This window comes from Notolepis coatsorum (assembly GCF_963971535.1).
Source record: "Notolepis coatsorum genome assembly, contig: SCAFFOLD_560, whole genome shotgun sequence".
In the NCBI taxonomy this organism is placed as follows: domain Eukaryota; kingdom Metazoa; phylum Chordata; class Actinopteri; order Aulopiformes; family Paralepididae; genus Notolepis; species Notolepis coatsorum.
Genome location: NW_028171834.1, coordinates 96,362 through 116,361, shown reverse-complemented (window position 1 = coordinate 116,361; position 20,000 = coordinate 96,362). Strand labels below are relative to the sequence as shown.

Sequence of the window (20,000 nt, the reverse complement as noted above, 5' to 3'; positions counted from 1 at the left end):
TCTTACCTGGGATTCAGCAAAGTTTTCTTATTGTTGCTTTTTTCTCAGGCAAGAACAAATCATAAGAGTGGTCGAGAGCACTCTCACCGAAATAAGAAATTCTTACCAAGATGAGAAACATTTAAAAAAGGCTACCATTCATAATAATAATAATAATAATAATACATACGATTTATATAGCGCTTTTCCTAATTCTCAAAGACACTTTACAAAACAAACAATATAATACAATACAGTTTTAGTAGATAAAATAAAAAAAAAATATATAAAATGGTGAGAGAGGAAGGAGTTCATGGGTTGAAAGCAAACCATTGGTCAATTGTACCCCCAAATACGACTTTATAAACCCATGCAGAACTTTTCAATAATAATAATTATTATTATAACTTATTGCGTGCGTTCTGCTTCTGAAATGGATTATATATTGCTGTTAAAACAGTTAGATGCCGGCTGCCCAGGCCATACGCATATAATGCATATTTACAACCTCTCCTCTCCTCTCCTCTCTTCTCTTATCTGTATAGATGTAGCAGTACTGTCTATCTGTATGTCATGTATGTCATGTTATGATGAATTGAAAATGGGGGACCCTGATGTAAACAAGACGAAAGTATTTCTCTGGTCTGCATCCCCTTAACAATTGTGTGTATTGAGCCGTACTGTACCATTCTGCAATCTGTTAATACAATTTTCAATCAATCAATCAAAACTCTGCTCCACACCTAAAGTTCTGAGCGCACTCTGAGTTTTAGCCACGGACATTTGAGAGAGAGATGACAGGTGACAGACCTATAGCTTCGGAAATACCGGATCTGTCACCTGGCATCTCTCTCTGAAAGGAGAGCATTATGGATCAGCGGCATTATATATATCAGTATACTGTGCGCTGCGTTTGGTTCTTGACAGTCGTTCAGTATAAAGCCTACTTTGCTGGAACGATTTATTTCGCACTATACAGTACGTATACGTATAAGTACAAGTATAAGTCTTTATTTGTCATCAGATTAACACACACACACATGCGATGAGCGACCCACAGGAACACACACACATGCACTGAGTCGCAAGTCGTGAGACGTGTGTGTGTGTGTCATTTTGAGATCGCAAAGCGATTCCTGTTGAATATATCAGACAGAGATCACATGGCGAAACTCTGCTGTTTTACACCCGCCTCATTCGCCTTATAAGGAGGCGTTAAGAACGGCTTGATGAATGTGGCGGTGGCTTTTCTTATTGTTCGCTTAACAGACAGGTAAGCAAGAATATAAGAAAAATAATGAGAGCGTATTGTTGAATGAGGCCCAATGCCTGTGACACTGGGAATACATTCCCTGGGGTCCATAGATGTCCCTAGATAGAGAACATGCAAATGGGTCTTGTAGAAGTGGAGCAATCTTCCATTTACTTGGGTGTGTACTGTTAGGTGGATTTTCTGAAAATATGGCCAGGGCTTAACAGGTTAACCAACTCACACTGTGATGCTCATACGGATGTGTATTAACAGTGTTAGTGCCTTGCTCTGCCCACTGAGCTACACAGGGAATGGAACCCCTAATCCTGGCAGCATTAATGCCTTGCTCTACCGATTGAGCCATACAGGGAATGGAACCCCTAACCACAGACGTGGTTGTGAATAGTGTCATTAAAAGGAATTACAGCAGGTGTATTTCAGTAGAAAACATTTCCCAACTAAACTCTTCACAACCAGGTCTGTAGATCAACTTGATTTCTGGAAAGAGACGTCGCTGTGGAGCCAAAGACCCAGTGTCCTCCAGCTCTGTTGGACTGGAGTGCTGGCAGACATCTCCACCACATCTGTCCATCTCCAAAACTCTCAACTGCCCCTTTAACAGCTCTGGGTCACATGGCAGTCGGAATATCATCACATTCTACTAACGCTCTGCTCTGGTCTAATCTCTGACGTTTGAATTGGTATAGATTACTGTCAATGATGTACACACACATAAACACACACTATACACACACACACTCAAACACACACACACACACACTATACATACACACACACATAAACACACACACACACACAAACACACACTGTAAACACACACACAAACATGCACAGGTACTCTGACATAAAGTTTAAACAAAGACACCTCTGAGGTGCTGTGTGTGTGTGTGTGTGTGTGTGTGTGTGTGTGTGTGTGTGTGTGTGTGTGTGTGTGTGTGTGTGTGTGTGTGTGTGTGTGTGTGTGTGTGTGTGTGTGTGTGTGTATGTATCAGGTTCTGGACCAGAAGCCTGTCCGTCACCACCACTGCAATATCCTGGACAAGCCCTCTTGAGCTGGGACACCATCATCAAACTAACCCATGCCAGTCTGGTCTACAAAATCCTCCATGGTCTAGCCCCACCCCCATGGTCTAGCCCCACCCCCATGGTCTAGCCCCACCCACACTTTTCCAACTTTTTTCACCCCCAGCAGCAGGTTCACCAGAACTGTTGTACCGGGTGACTTGGCTGTTCCACTAAGGAAAAGTACATTTAGCCAGTCAGCCCTCCGTGAGAGCTGCCAAGACCTGGAACTCCATTCCAAGTTACATCCGCAATATATAGAAACACACAGATCGTTCAAACACAATCTCAAAACAGGGTTAAGAAATGTGAACACGACAGCCCTGCAGAACTCTAACCCCATGTGCCTGCATGTAGCTAATATGTAGAATTATTGTTTGTTTGTACATTGTCTGTACATGTCTGCTGTAAATATTTAGCATGATGTGTTTTTAACCTGTTCTTAATGACCTGTATGCCATATATGTTATGCTTTCTTTTTTGTGCAGCTTTTTAACACCAGGCCCAGGGACAACAGTTGAACATTTGCTTTGGCTTAACACACATTTACATTTATGTTCATTAACACATTGACCGCCACAGCAGGGGGCGCTAATACCCCATTCATTGTCAGGTCTTTATTCAATGGATATAGTTTTAGACTGTGGCATTTGCGAGTGCTTAAAATATATTGTATATTATATCAATGTGTCTAATAACGCCGTCGGGTCTCAGTGAGCTGCTTCTAGTCAACATTGCCAAGACAGATTGTTTTTTCATTCGTACATTTCCGTTTTATACCATTTTGAATAGAGTATGGTTTGGGTGTTTTCAGTCATTCCAGGAAAAGGCGTGTAATCCAGTCATCATGTTGTAATTTTCCGGCTGATTATCTAATCATCCTGACATCAACGCTAGATTATCACTATTATGTCTCCTCGTCCATACATGAAATGACCGTCGTAGCCCCACCCCCACCGCAGCCAACGGTAATACGCATGTACACCTACAAACAGATCGCTTTGATCGCGGTAGAAATAAATGTCAGATCAACGATCAAATTCATATATGATGTTCTTACCTTGTATCTGATGTAATGCAAAAGAGATAATGCAAATATATTATCGCAATTCCAAATCCACACAACCGACTGTTTCACAATGAATTTTAATTAAAAAAATTATAAAATAATTCGATATATTTTTTTATATATATTTTTGTGTCTATTCAATCTGTTTAAACCAATGGGGGTTTTCAGTTGCAGTTAAAGATTAGGCTACACTAATATTATAATATTATACTATAAGACGTCACCATCACTTTCATACCAACCAAATAAAAAAAAATTATAATAATTTAGTTTGAAGTAAAAAATGTTTGTAGACATTCGAAGCTTCGTTCGAATACTTCAATCGAAGCTTTGAATGTAAAAAAAATGACATTCGGTACAGCCCTACATCGTTGTATAGAAGTGGCTCGCCTGAATATTTAAACCCCCGCCCGCCCGGCTCAGATCGCCTCCTAAAAGACCCAAGCCCATTTTCAATTAGATGCAATAGCTCCGCCTGGCAGTAGAGGGCGGTGTTGACCGTCTGCCAGCTCAGACAGGGTCTGAAGACTATACCAGAGGCTGCAGCTATGAATTATGAGTAGATATAGCGAATAAATGATATAACGATCCCAAAAACTAGTAAACTCGTTGTTGGCGCTATTCGATTGGCGGCCAATAACGAGTAAACTTGTTGTTGGCGGCCATTGTGTTAATGTGTACTGTCCCTGTTCAAATAAAGTTTAAACTGAACTGAATAAAGGAAAGAGCAGCGGCCCGAGGATGCTGCCCTGTGGCACTCCACGTGTAATACCATAACACCATATATGAAGATGCAACACCATTTACACGTATAACCCGGGACCTCCCAGTCAGATAGGACCTGAACTAGGGCTGACCTTCGAATATTTTTTTGGAATTCGAAGCTTCGGGGCTGAGATTCGAGATACAAATATATATATATATATATATATATATATATATATATATATATATATATATATATATATATATATATATATATATTATAAATAATATTTGTTTTGATTCTTTTTTTATTCATTTTATTTGTTTATGTTGTGGGACTTGTACAGCACTTTGTTCAACTTTGTCAGTGCTGTAAAGTTTAAACCTTTTTAAATCTTAGACAAACGAAACACTTTGCTTTCATGAAATATTGTAAGCCGTCATTTGAGGCTTTATAAAAGCAGCACAATGAACACAAATCTGTCAGTGCCGAGTCCGACCTCATCTTAAATAACAAACAGCATTGATTGTTGTAGTTAACAAAGAGAGGCAGAGTTGATTTTGCACAAAGAAATGTATATATAATTTTTTTTTTTTTTTTTTTTCATATTCGAATCCCATGCCCATCGAATGGAACTTCGAAGCTTCAAATTAGTTAAGACAGTAACCTGAACCATCCATCCATCACCCAGAGAATCCCAGGGAGGGATCAGCACCAGACTGGCTGTGTGTCCTGCCTGCTGCGCTGATCTTTTCTCATTACCCACTCCCCAAGCTCTGTGTGTGTGTGTGTGTGTGTGTGTGTGTGTGTGTGTGTGTGTGTGTGTGTGTGTGTGTGTGTGTGTGTGTGTGTGTGTGTGTGTGTGTGTGTGTGTGTGTGTGTGTGTGTGTGTGTGTGTGTGTGTGTGTGTGTGTGTGTGTGTGTGTGTGTGTGTGTGTGTGTGTGTGTGTGTGTGTGTGTGTGTGTGTCCGCCAAGAGCTTTGACAAAAGCCAAGCTGTGACCCAAAACCATTTCACACCAGACAGAAAGACAGACAGAGACAGAAAGAGAGAGAGAGACAGAAAGAGAGAGAGAGACAGAAAGAGAGAGAGAGACAGAAAGACAGACAGAGACAGAAAGAGAGAGAGACAGAAAGAGAGAGAGAGAGACAGAAAGAGAGAGAGACAGAAAGACAGACAGAGACAGAAAGAGAGAGACAGAAAGAGAGAGAGAGACAGAAAGAGAGAGAGAGACAGAAAGAGAGAGAGAGACAGAAAGAGAGAGAGACAGAAAGAGAGAGAGACAGAAAGAGAGAGAGACAGAAAGACAGACATAGACAGAAAGACAGACAGAGCCAGAAAGACAGACAGAGACAGAAAAAGAGAGACAGAAAGAGAGAGAGACAGAAAGAGAGAGAGACAGAAAGACAGACAGAGACAGAAAAAGAGAGACAGACAGAGACAGAAAGAGAGAGAGACAGAAAGAGAGAGAGACAGAAAGAGAGTGAGAGACAGAAAGACAGACAGAGACAGAAAGAGAGAGAGACAGAAAGAGAGAGAGAGAGACAGAAAGAGAGAGAGAGACAGAAAGACAGACAGAGACAAAAAGAGAGAGACAGAAAGAGAGAGAGACAGAAAGAGAGAGAGACAGAAAGAGAGATAGAGACAGAAAGAGAGAGAGACAGAAAGAGAGAGAGACAGAAAGAGAGATAGAGACAGAAAGAGAGAGAGACAGAAAGACAGACAGAGACAGAAAGACAGACAGAGACAGAAAGACAGACAGAGAGAGAAAAAGACAGACAGAGAGAGATCCAGAAAGACAGACAGAGACAGAAAAAGAGAGACAGAGAGAGATACAGAAAGACAGACAGAGACAGAAAAAGAGAGACAGAAAGAGAGAGAGACAGAAAGAGAGAGAGACAGAAAGACAGACAGAGACAGAAAGAGAGAGAGAGACAGAAAGAGAGAGAGACAGAAAGAGAGAGAGACAGAAAGACAGACAGAGACAGAAAGAGAGAGAGAGACAGAAAGAGAGAGAGAGACAGAAAGAGAGAGAGAGACAGAAAGAGAGAGAGAGACAGGTTTTGTTGTTGTTAGGTTTTAGTGAGTTTTTCCTTACCTTCGCGTGGGGTATGTCTGGGAGTGCTTGCATTCTTTCATTTATTTGCATTCATCTAAACATGTTTGGACCTTATGGTGTTCTTGTTCTGTTCTTGACTTATTGTTATGTTTTCTTCTTGACTTGTTTAAAGAAGACCTGTACGGCCCATGGGGACATTAACGTGTGTTGTCGGGCCCTATAAATAAATTTGATTTGATTTGATTTAGACAGAAAGAGAGAGAGAGACAGAAAGAGAGAGAGACAGAAAGACAGACAGAGACAGAAAGAGAGAGAGAGACAAAAAGAGAGAGAGAGACAGAAAGACAGACAGAGACAGAGACAGAAAGAGAGATGGAAAGAGAGAGACAGACAGAGACAGAGACATATTTCAACCAACGTTGGACTGATGAGCTGCAACAGTCCTCTCTACTTCCTGTTTATCTGATAAAACTCCTCTACACTTCCTGTTTATCTAATAAAACCCCTCCCACTTCCTGTGTACCAATTAAAACTCCACTCACTTCCTGTGTAGCTATTAAAACTCCTCACACTTGCTGTTATATATAAAATTGACCTTCCTGTCCCAAATGGAGCTGAGGATCTTTGTGACGTTAGAACCACGAGAAACATGACGACGCGTTAGAAGCTGCACCAATGGGAACAGTTCCTGAAGTGGGCGGGACTTTTACACTCTGTCAGACATTTCCTCACATCTAGATCCAGCACAGAGCAAGTTTGTTTGAGACGTGACCAGTGATCTCAGCGTGTAAAAGTCCCGCCCACTTCAGGAACTGTTCCCATTAGTGTTAGAATGTTTGTAAGAGAAGTTCTATCTGCTCTCTCTCTGCCCCCCCCCCCCCTCCCTCCCCAACACCATGTATTCTTATCCTCACACACACACACACACACACACACACACACACACACACACACACACACACACACACACACACACACACACACACACACACACACACACACACACACACACACACACACACTCACTTTCACACACACACACACACACTCACTTTCACACACGCACACACACAATCTGATGGAACTCTTTGTCATGACATAGCACACACACTGTCAACACTTGACTGAAGAGCTCTGAAACTTACACTGTGTATATATATGTGTGTGTGTGTGTGTGTGTGTGTGTGTGTGTGTGTGTGTGTGTGTGTGTGTGTGTGTGTGTGTGTGTGTGTGTGTGTGTGTGTGTGTGTGTGTAGTGTGTGCGTGCAGTGTGTGTGGTAGGATGGGGGTGATAATGGGCCTGACATACAGTGAGGGATAGAGAGAGAGAGAGAGAGAGAGAGAGAGAGAGAGAGAGAGAGAGAGAGAGAGAGAGAGAGAGAGAGAGAGAGAGAGAGAGAGACAGAGAGACAGAGAGACATAGAGAGAGAGGGAGAGAGATAGACACAGAGAGGGAGACAGGGAGAGAAACAGAGAGGGAGACAGGGAGAGGGAGAGAGACAGAGACACAGAGAGGGAGAGAGAAAGAAACACAGAGGGAGAGAGACAGAGAGAGAGAGACAGAGAGAGATAGAGACACAGAGAGAGAGAGAGAGAGAGAGAGAGAGAGAGAGAGAGAGAGAGAGAGAGAGAGAGAGAGAGACAGAGAGGGAGAGAGACAGAGAGAGAGAGGGAGAGGGAGAGGGAGAGAGAGAGAGAGAGAGAGAGAGAGAGAGAGAGAGAGAGAGAGAGAGAGAGAGAGAGAGAGAGAGAGAGACACCCACTGGCCCTCTACATTTCAGAGAAGTTAATTTTGCCATCAAATAAGATAAAACATATTTGTCAGGGCAGAGACTCGGGGGGATTGATTAAAAAAAGAAATTGCTACAAATGGCAACTCCACCAGTCAATACAGATTCTAAAATCAGGGAACAATCCTATTTGGTTAAAATTAAATAAAGAAGTAATCCCCTCTCAACGAGATCTTTTTATCTGTGGAATGTATGGACCACCCTCTGGGTCTCCAGAGGACGTCTTCTCCAACCTCGAGTCAGAGATATGTTTTTATCAAAGTCAAGGTCATGTGCTTGTTTGCAGTGACTTTAACAGCTTGAGTGCCAGCAGGGGGCGCAGGATTTAGTGCTTGAGTGCCAGCGCTCTATTCAATGAGAGCACATTTGCGAACGCATAAACTATATCTTAAATTATGGCTATGTGTTTGTAATTTTTCGGCCTATTTATGAATCGTTTTCAAATAAACGCTAGATTATCGATAGTATATGTGTACTTATGCACGCTAGCTCGTTAGCTCACTAGGGATGGGTACCGAATTCGGTACTTTTGAGGTACCGAACCGAAACACGTCGGTACTACCGAGTATCGAATCAAGTGAGAAACAAAAAAATAAATAAAAAATAAATAAAAAAAATAAATTGTATTTTTTTTTACTTTTTTCTTTTCATGTCAACGTTCACACGCACAATATATGCTTACCTAGGATTTGACTTGATTCAACAACAAAGCAGTCGGAGCAATGACAAGCCGAAAACTGTCGAAATTGTAGTTTGGATTTTTTTTTTACGACTGAGGTAGGTCAATAAAATTTCTTGAGACTAAAGTACCGAAAAAAGGTACCGTTGGGTACCGGTATCGATTCACAGGTACCGGTACCGGTATCGGTTCAAATGTGAAAGGTACCCATCCCTATAGCTCACGTTAGCTCTATATGTCCCAGTAAACTAAATAGTTCACTGAAGCGTTGTCTTAAGTAACGTTATCTAGCGGGCTAGCAGTAGCTACAGATAGCTCCTGATATCAGTGGGTCTCATTCCCGAAAATTTTCCAAAGATATATTCTCGAAGACTTATCTTGGAACCACTGAGACATAATCTATGACAAGTACACTCTGAGTCCTGAACGTGCTGGAGATATGTCTTAAGTGGCTGAAACGGTCGCAGAAATTATATGATCTGATCTGCTTGGAGAATGGCATTCTGTCGTAAACTCCAAAGCGCGTTCCCGTTCAGCTCATTTGCATACAAAACACTGCCTCCATAGTTCCTTATAAGGCAACTGGTGACGCAGCTGTGTGAAATGGAATGGCGGAAGTGCTTTGCGAGCCGCGTGATTACGAAACCTAGCGTCAGTCAGTGCCAATCAGAGAGCGTCTCCGAGAAATGCGGCTAGGTTTCGTAATCACGCTTGCGCCCATCAAAACTAGATTAGATTAATGTATTGGCATCATATACAGCTCGCGGTACACACCTGCCGCAGCGCGCGCGCACACACAGACACACACGCGCGTGCGCAGTACTGTATATGAATGAATGAATGACATATAATATATATAGCCTACGGCGGGCGTAATGAATGAAAGCAGTATGGCTTATTATTCCAATAGGCCTATAGGCTACTGTTCATTCGTAGGCGCACACAAGACTTGTTATGGAATATTAATGCAGTCTATTTCCACCGATTAGCTTTAGTCCTTATTTATTTATCCACTGTCATTTCAGTGTTGGTGTATAGGCTATATAGTGTATTTCAATATAAGTTTAATTGATTAATGATATATTCGAAGGAATGCAGGTTTATAGCTATATCAACCCCCTCCAATGTACAGTAAATGACCAAGTATGGTTTTGTCAATATTCCAATGTACAGTTTTGCTTGTACAGTGTAAGTCTATCCCCCACCCATCCCTACCCAACCTCCTCCAACAGTTTCTACGTCAAATGTACTCTCTTTTCTGGACTCTTTTTGTATCACAAACAGTACTGTATTTGCAAATCTGGTATGTCATAAATGTATAGATGTAGCAGTACTGTCTATCTGTGTCATGTGTGTCATATATGTTATGATGAATTGAAAATGGGGGACCCTGATGTAAACAAGACGAAATTCTTTCTCTGGTCTGCATCCCCTTATGTAATTGAGCTGTACTGTACTGTACCCATTCTGCAATCTGTTAATAAAGTTTTCAATCAATCAATCAATCAAACAAAGGTCTGTCCCATTGTATACCAATCAATGGGATACATTGCATGTTGACCTGCATTCTTTCAAATGTATATAATTAATCATTAAAACAGATGTGTAACAAATAAGAAATACAAATTCCACAGAAGGCATTCAATTATTATTATTTTCAATAATTTCACAATAATTGCATAATTGTGTTTGAATATCTGAGTAATTATTTGTCCAAAATAGCTGATTCAGATATGGTTAATCCAGTTGCCCTGTGATCAGATGAATCCATATTATTTATTTTTCCGACATCAAATTCGTAATTTCTTATCGTACAAATATTGTCATATTTATTTTAATTATGATTAAGTAATTAATTCCAAGGAGGCCTGTAGCGTTGACATGAAGGAATCACTATGAGAACACAGTCTGTCAAGTTATAATAACATTTTAAATTAGTCAATCAATCATGAGATTTGATCGTGGGCTGAGAGCATATTTAAGTGTGCTCCTCAGCACTCTTAGATCTGCTCTCAAATAAGATCTCAGGAATATTTGAAGACTCCCACTCCCAGCCCTAATATGTCTTAAATAGGCCGAAATCTGGCTAAGACTAAATATTTTGTCGTAACTTCGTTCGAGAATGAGACCCAATGTCTTATAACATTGATTCAATGCGTATTCTAGCTGAGGGCATGCTGAATGTGATTTGACCAAAGCACAGTAACGTTATACCAATAGGGTCCAGCTGCAGCGCCGGAGAATCCTTGCATGCTGAATGTAGAGTATAGGGTCCAGCTGCAGCGCCGGAGAATCCTTGCTGGAGCTGGAGGCTACTAGAGTATACAAACAGACAGTGGAGCTGTTTGCAGATAGCGAGCATTTTGACTTGTTGCATGGTGGCGATGTCTCGCAGATAATACAACTACAAGTATGATTATATAATATATATATTTTATAAAAAAAAAATTGGCTGGTAAGAAATATGCTTGGCGGGTAGATTCTCCCCATCTACCCGCCACTGGCCGGTGAGTCAAAAAGTTAATTTAGCTCCCTGCGCCTCCGGCTCCAATACTGTGAAACACTGAAGCACTATAAAAAGACCATCAGAATTAGGGGTGCACCGATATATCGGTCGGGTATCGGTATCGGCCGATAAGTGCCTTGTTGACTGCTATCGGCCTATCGGCCGATAAGCTCAAATGTGCCGATAGCAGTCGCCGATAAATACCCATCAATTTGTGTAGCGTCAAAAGGCAAAAAAAAATAAGTTCACTCGCGACCTACCTGCACAACGCCCGCCGTGACCGTCCCCCACACACACACACAATCTACTGCATCAAAGTAACTACTTATGATTAACAAGGCATTCGTTTTGTGGCATTAGCGTTATATAGTTAGTGTTACACGGACAATAACATCAGCATATTATTATTACCCATAGCAGCAAGGCATTACTCCGAGTCCGTTCATTAGCTCGGTTCCATTCCGTTGCTCATTCCGTACCCAACTACACATTCTGCAATCTGTTAATAAAGTTTTCAACCAGACAAATGTATAGAAAGGCTTTGTTTTATTATAACATTTGTTGCAGTAAAATCATTATGTCTCATTTGGTCATGCGTGGAGCGCCGGTCGGCGGGCCGGGCAGCTAACGTAGCTACGTTATTAGCTATTAGATGCAAGACTAACGTTACTGGTGAAAATGTGATTTGCGTTGGAATACTCCTTTGTCAACTTGCTGTACTTTGCTTGCAGGTCTGCAGTCATTATTGCTGCATTATGAATAGCCCCAACTTTAGCCAAGGTAACGTTATGGCTAAACCTTTAACAATAGTTAACGCTAGCTTTCGGTTAGCTGTTCAATGCTATTAATAACACAACTCCCCGTCAACACCCTCTCTCGGGAAGATGGCATTTAAGAAAGTATCTGCTGTTAAAATGAAGTGTTACACGTTCAATAACAAGCATATTATTTACCCGAAGATAGCAGTAAACAAGGCATTACTCCGTTAGTCCGTTCATAGCTCGGTTCCATTCCGTTGCTCATTCCGTACCCAACTACACATTCTGCAATCTGTTAATAAAGTTTTCAACCAGACAAATGTATAGAAAGGCTTTGTTTTATTATAACATTTGTTGCAGTAAAATCATTATGTCTCATTTGGTCATGCGTGGAGCGCCGGTCGGCGGGCCGGGCAGCTAACGTAGCTACGTTAAGTGTGTTCTGCTCTCGCAAACAGAACAATGGCGGCATGCCCGGAAGTAGAAAAATGTATAAACGCTTGCCGATTGGTGGTAAGGACAGCAGGAGGTGGGTGCTAGCGGTGTGGCGTAATTGGCCGAATCGACTGTCAATCAAAATGGTTCAATTGCATTGGTTGAAAGCTCTGGTTGAGAGAATAGTATCCCGCTGCAGGCCGCAAGAATGGTTCCATTGCATTGGTTGAAAGCTCTGGTTGAGAAAATAGTATCCCTCTGCAGGCCGCAAGACGATACTGGGAGAGAGATAGTGATACCATAAACATATTTCTTGATGTTTCCTTTTTTTAAGTAAGTAAAGAGGCCTACAAATACAAACATACACATACAAATATACCGTAGTTTCATTAAAAAAAAATTTAAATTTTAAAAAATATATATATATATATATTTTTTTTACAAATACTTATATACAAATATACAAATATCGGTATCGGTATCGGTATCGGCCGATAGTGTTAGTTGAACAATCGGTATCGGTATCGGCGGCCAATTTTCATATCGGTGCATCCCTAATCAGAATGAAAAGGATAAACACGTAAATAAACAGTTGTGCAAAATAGTGGAAGCTCTACCTCCTTCTGGGACCACTGGAACTCATTGAACAAAGATAAGCCTGAAGAAATGGCTATTCAAAATGGTGATGTTTGGACAAACCACTTCACATCACTCTTTACAACTGGACCCCTGAATACAAAAACAGAGACCAGCCAGATATGTGAAAAGTTACAGAAATGGGAAGATATCATAAAGGATCATCAAAACCCTCTAGACTTCCCAATCACTGAACAAGAGCTGAAATCAAAACTCCAGTGCCTTAAAGCTAGAAAGGCATGTGGTACAGATGGCATATTAAATGAAATGATTAAACACAGCTCTGAAAAATTCCAATTGGCTATTTTAAGATTATTCAATTTGACACTAGATACCAAAGTACATTACTGATGTCTGCAGATGATCTAGTTCTGCTGTCAGCCACTAAAGAGGGTCTACAACAGAACCTAGACATCCTCCACCAGTTCTGCCAGACATGGTCTCTGAACGTAAACATGAATAAGACTAAAGTCATGATATTTCAAAGGAGACACGAGTCTCAGAGTTCACAAAATACATTTAAATTAGGCACACACATATTAGAAAACACAAAAAGTTACCCATATTTGGGTGGGTTGAAAATAAATCATAATGGTAACTAGAACATGGCTGTGAATGAACTGAAGGATCAAAAGGAATTTTTCAAAAGGAAAATTCTAATTGACATCACAATTAGAACCTGGCTCAAAATTCTAAATTCTGTAATAAATCCAATCATATTATATGGCAGTGAAGTGTGGGGTCCATTAACTAACCAAGACTTCCCAAAATGGGAAAAACATCCATTAGAAGTACTGCATGCAGAATTGTGCAAAAACCTACTTAAGGTTCACAGACACACTGCCAATAATGCATGCAGGGCAGAACTAGGCCAATACCCTCTAATTATTAAAATTCAAAAACGAGCCATCAAAGACAGAGACGAAGACACAGATAGAGACACAGACAAGAGAGATAGAGAGACAGACAAAGAGAGATAGAGAGACAGACAAAGAGAGATAAAGAGACAGACAAAGAGAGAAAGGGAGGTACTATAAATAACCCAAGGTGTCAGCAACACAACACACACACCATGTACACACACACACACAAACCATGCACATACAGCATACATACGCACACACACACACACACATACGCATACATACACACACACACACACACCATGCACACACACACACACCATACACAAGCATCAGCTGCTGTGTCTAGGCTGGTAAAGCTATGCCTCCTAAAATGTCTAAACGGAAGTACAGGAAGTATCGGCTACAGCAGGGTTAGAAATTAACATTTTTTTTCAAGGGCTTTTTTTGCCCCCCTTAATTGATTTTCGGGGGCTTTTTTTTGTATTTCGGGGGCACTGAATTTTTATGATAAACGGTAGGGGTGGGACGGTTCACAAAATGGACGGTTTGGTTTGTATCACGATTTTGGGGTCACGGTTTTCAGTTCGATATACGTAAATTTTTATTACACTTAAATCTAAACATGCTTCTCATTTATTAAAAATAAAATAAAAGGTTCACAGTGTTTACAGCCTTAAATAATGTTTGGCACACAAAGACCGAACTGACTGAAAAATATAGGCTACATTTGTCAAAGTATTAATTAACTTAGTGCAAACAAACAATATGCTCAGCCAGCACTAGACTTTCCTTTCTTTAATTAATATAAACACACAAAAACAATGTCAACCATGTTTAAATTCCCTGATTGTCAGTTCTTAATGGAAAGATTCGTTTTCTGCTTGAAATTATTATGTTTCTGTCTACATTTATTTAGACTAACATTATTTAAATATTGAGTGCAACTGTGGTGGATCCAATGTACAGTTTCTACGCCAAATGTATATACACTCTTTTTCTGGACACTTTTGTATCACAAACAGTACTGTATTTGCAAATCTGATATGTCATAAATGTATAGATGTAGCAGTACTGTCTATCTGTATGTCATGTATGTCATTATGTTATGATGAATTGAAAATGGGGGACCCTGATGTAAACAAGACGAAAGTCTTTCTCTGGTCTGCATCCCCTTAACAATTGTATGTATTGAGCTGTACTGTACCCATTCTGCAATCTGCTAATAAACTTTTCAATCAATCAATCAATCAATCAATCAATCAATCAATCAATCAATCGATTACGTAATTCGGTGAGTTGGAACTATCTATGGGTTGGCGCCGGGTCCCCACGGACATTTTAGTGTGTGGCACCTTCAGCTCCGGTCACGTTAGGACATCAACAAGCAGGAGTTAGTAAAACACAGTTGTATGTTAGCCTTCTTGGATGTTGAATAAACGCCTATCATTGTCTTTAAACACCCCGCCTCTCCGACTCCCATTTCCTCCTATGCTAGCTAGTAGCTACGGTAACATTTCATTGACTGTACAGTAGTAGCTTGCGGTAGGCTTGGGCGGTATCACTTTTTTCATACCGTTATACCTTGATTATATAATACCCCGGTGTACGGTATTGAACGGTATGACTTTCATTTTCCTCAGCGGGGGGGGGGGGGCAATGGCCACGTAATACCACGTAAACAGATCGCGGAGATGGCCAGTTAGCCCGCAGCATCCGAGTAATACTAACGTTAACTCTCAGAATGGTAGCCAGGAGCCCCGCAGCACCCTAGTACTAGTAACGTTAGTATTGTGTATTCAAAAACACACCGGACTGCGACATAACGTTTTACCGTTTATTTGCTTGTTCCACCAGTCCACAACAACACACACTCTCGTTACCACAAAGTTTTACGGTATTTTCACAGCACTGTCGCAACATTACCGTAAAGCGTGACCACCGTTGTGATACACATACACAACAGTTAGCTCTCAGAACAGCCAGTTAGCCCGCAGCACCAGGCAGCAACGGTAAGCGTGTCTCGACTCTCATTTAATTTCCAGTGAAGCGGGGTTTCCCCTCCTCCTCCTGCGGCTCGCTGCCTCGTTCCACTAGTGACTCGAGGACTGGTCTCGCCCTCTGCTGGCGCGTGTGTGCAGTGCACTACAACCAACCACTGTTAAAACTCTGTTTTACTGTAATATAAACTGAAATGGATCTGTGATTTTGACGGTATTGATTTTCAATACTGTCGGTATCTCTAAATACCCCGGTATACCTTAATACCGTCATACCGCCCATGCCTAGCTTGCGGGCTGCGTCGGGCTACCATAGTTAAAACGTGCGTTGTGTTTACAAACTGCTAACGATATGGCAAGATGTGTGTAGGCCTATGTAATGTTAATGGCTATGTTTTTAAAGTCGTAATGAAGATTGATTTATATTGTGCGTGCCATTTTTACACAAACTGACTAGCAACGGGCTGCAGTGCTGCTGCTGCTGCCTGCAGGCTCCCCGGGCTCCGCCAAATAATTTTTTTTATTTGCGCGTCATCTGAACCGTACGCTACACAGACGATCCATTACCGGATAAATATATATATATAATTAGTAAACTGTCGGGGGCATTAAGTGCCCCCCTTACCTGATTTTCGAGGGCATTTTGTCCATTTTCAAGGGCATTATGCCCCAAGCCCCTGTTAATTTCGAACCCTGGGCTACAGGCTTTCCGGTTTCGACAAAACAATTATAGAAACGTGTGAAGTGCACAACATTCCCTCGTTTAAGCCACTGCAACGGCTTTGCCTGAAGAATTTACTACATGACCGGGATGTTCTAGCTTGTTTGCCGACAGGATTAGGGAAAAGTTTGGTCCGTTCGGAGGCAAGTACATACACGGGAAATTCTACCCCATAGACACTTCTTTACCAGGCTTTATCTCAGGAGGTTATGCTGTGTCAGTTGGCTCCAATCTTGCAAGTCACACCATGAGGTCAACCTGCATCATCTCCCCCCACACACACACACACACACGCACACACACACACACACACACACACACACACACACACACACACACACACACACACACACACACACACACACACACACACACACACACACACACACACACACACACACACACACACACACACACACACACACACACACACACACACACACACACACACACACACACACACACACACACACACACACACACACACACACACACACACACACACACACACACACACACACACACACACACACACACACACACACACACACACACACACACACACACACCTTTGTCTTTATGCAGATCTTTATGCAGTTTTAAAGCACATTGGCTTTGTTCTGAATACACTTTGTTGTAGTTATCCTACAGAGAAAAGAAAATGCACTTGACTTTAATGCACATTTTGTTGTATGCAAAGAGAAAATGTTTAAATTGTACAATCTTTCAGCAGTCAGTCTGGAATTAATGTATGCATTCAAAAGTGCTGAATAAATGTTTTATGGGCCCATAATAGTGATTCTTAATATTATTTAAGTTAAGTGTTTGCCATAATCATGTCTTTTGCCATAATCAGGTAGCAATTCATTTTTTTTAAATACATTATATATATATATTTATATTAATAATTTTCGGCCTTTCGGCGTTCGGTTTTCGGCCAACTGTTTCCTATTTTCGGTATCGGTTTCGGCCAAGAATTTCCCATTCGGTGCATCCCTATTTATTATGTATTGTATTTTTTATGTTTAAATATCAACACTCAGTAAATACTAGTATCAATTAGGGCTGTCAGTTTATCGCGTTAATTAGATTAATTAATTACACAGCAAATTATCGCGTTATGAAAATTAACTCAAAATTAATTAAAATATATATATATATTTTTTTTTAATAATATTTTTTTTTTATCTCATTCATTCCATAATAATGTAGAATACACATTTACAGACTTTTTTTGCATGTTCTTGGTATCTGATTCTAGGGACATCTATGAATCTCAGGGAATGTATTCCCAGTGTCAGAAATACTGTGGGCTAGATCCACAAAGAATGGATTGCATGGTGCAAGTTGCACCCTTACTTACAATTCATTATGAATTGAAAATGGGGGACCCTGATGTAAACAAGACGAAAGTATTTACCTGGTCTGCATCCCCTTAACAATTGTGTGTATTGAGCCGTACTGTATTGTACCCATTCTGCAATCTGTTAATAACATTTTCATTCAATCAATCAATCTGCGCGGTGATTGATTGAATGAAAATTTTATTTTGAGTAAATTGTAATGAACCAAATGAGAATATCAATACATCTTTGACTGTGAATAACACCATGCTCAAATTGAACAGACCTGAAAAATCGAAGCAAATTAATAGATGGAAGATGATTAAACAGAAGGTTTTGTAGATACAGTACTGAATTCTGCCATCCGGACACATGCAATTTAAAATATGATTATAGAATATAGAATATCAGGCATAAAATGGTTATGCGATTAAAATGTGATTAATTAGATTAATTAATTACAAATCCTGTAATTAATTAGATTAATTTTTTTAATCGCCTGACAGCACTAGTATCAATATAATAATACTCCTGACTTCATCTGGTCTTTTCAAACGCACACACACAGAATGCCCCTCCCCCAGTCCCCAGACACAGAAAAAGAGAATGCCCCCGCCCCCCTCCTTCCCCTCTCCTCTCTCCTGTTCTCTCTCAGGGTTAGCTGCTTAGCTTGGTTAGCGTAAGTAAGCAGCTAACGTAACGTTAATTTAAGTCTTTAACGCGACGTGGGCATAAAGCAATGGCGACGATGCAAAGCATGTTAGGTGCATTTGACCGGTTGCAGGGGAAAAAACTGCACGGACTTATCGCGGGTCGCAAAATAGGCGCTCTGTAGCCCTGCTCTGCTGTACAGAGCTACACGGCGTTTCACACTACTGGGCGGATACGACTCGCCGGATTTTCAAAATAAGAGTATCGCAATATGATCGATGTTTTTACGTTGCATCGATCCTATTTGATTATTGGTAATAGATCGATATATCGATCTGGATCGATGTATCATCCACACCCCTAGTTAGCAGCTAACATTAGTTAAGGTTTTTAGCACGATGTGGGCATTCCAGAGTGGAGAGGATGAAACGCATGTTAGACCATTGGCCCCGTTGCTCGCGGAGTTTACATCACACATAGAAACAGCGCGACTCGCGAGATAAGTTGTCACAGAGCTGTCAGACGTGGGGCTGAAGAGCTGGACGCTTCTAGAATTGAAGGTCCGCTCTGCTCTGACGATTGCGCGTTGACACGCCCACTACACAAAGCCATTACCCGCACAGCGTGCTCCTGAATTATTTCTCCAGTTCACACATATCTATTTTTAGGGGCAAATGCGAGTGAAATAGTCTCACTGTAGAGCCCTGACACACAGACACACTGACACCTTGCAGCGCTCACCTTTGTATCTGTATGTAATGCTGTTGAGGCCGTTTCTACAGTAACAGCATGTGTTGCCCCACAGATAGACAAGCAACCAGGTCTTATCTGCTGCTATAAGGTCTTATCTGCTGCTATAAGGTCTTATCTGCTGCTATAATGTCTTATCTGCTGCTATAATGTCTTATCTGCTGCTATAAGGTCTTATCTGCTGCTATAAGGTCTTATCTGCAGCTATAAGGTCTTATCTGCTGCTATAAGGTCTTATCTGCAGATATAAGGTCTTATCTGCTGCTATAAGGTCATATCTGCTGCTATAAGGTCTTATCTGCTGCTAAAAGGTCTTATCTGCAGCTATAAGGTCTTATCTGCAGCTATAATGTCGTATCTGCTGCTAAAAGGTCTTATCTGCAGCTATAATGTCTTATCTGCTGCTATAAGGTCTTATCTGCAGCTATAAGGTCTTATCTGCAGCTATAAGGTCTTATCTGCTGCTATAAGGTCGTATCTGCTGCTAAAAGGTCTTATCTGCAGCTATAATGTCTTATCTGCTGCTAAAAGGTCTTATCTGCAGCTATAAGGTCTTATCTGCTGCTATAATATCTTATCTGCTTCTATAAGGTCTTATCTGCAGCTATAAGGTCTTATCTGCAGCTATAAGGTCTTATCTGAAGCTATAATGTCTTATCTGCTGCTATAATGTCTTATCTGCTTCTATAAGGTCTTATCTGCAGCTATAATGTCTTATCT

The 20,000-nt window shown here is 40.9% G+C and overlaps 1 protein-coding gene across 1 annotated transcript in view; it reads right to left on the bottom strand.

Moving 5' to 3' along the window:
* Positions 1–20,000, bottom strand: part of LOC311248170 (guanine nucleotide-binding protein G(o) subunit alpha-like) — a gene marked incomplete at its 3' end in the record, with an annotated part of 66,918 nt that overhangs the window by 5,775 nt on the left and 41,143 nt on the right. The gene's annotated exons all lie outside the window — the stretch shown is intronic.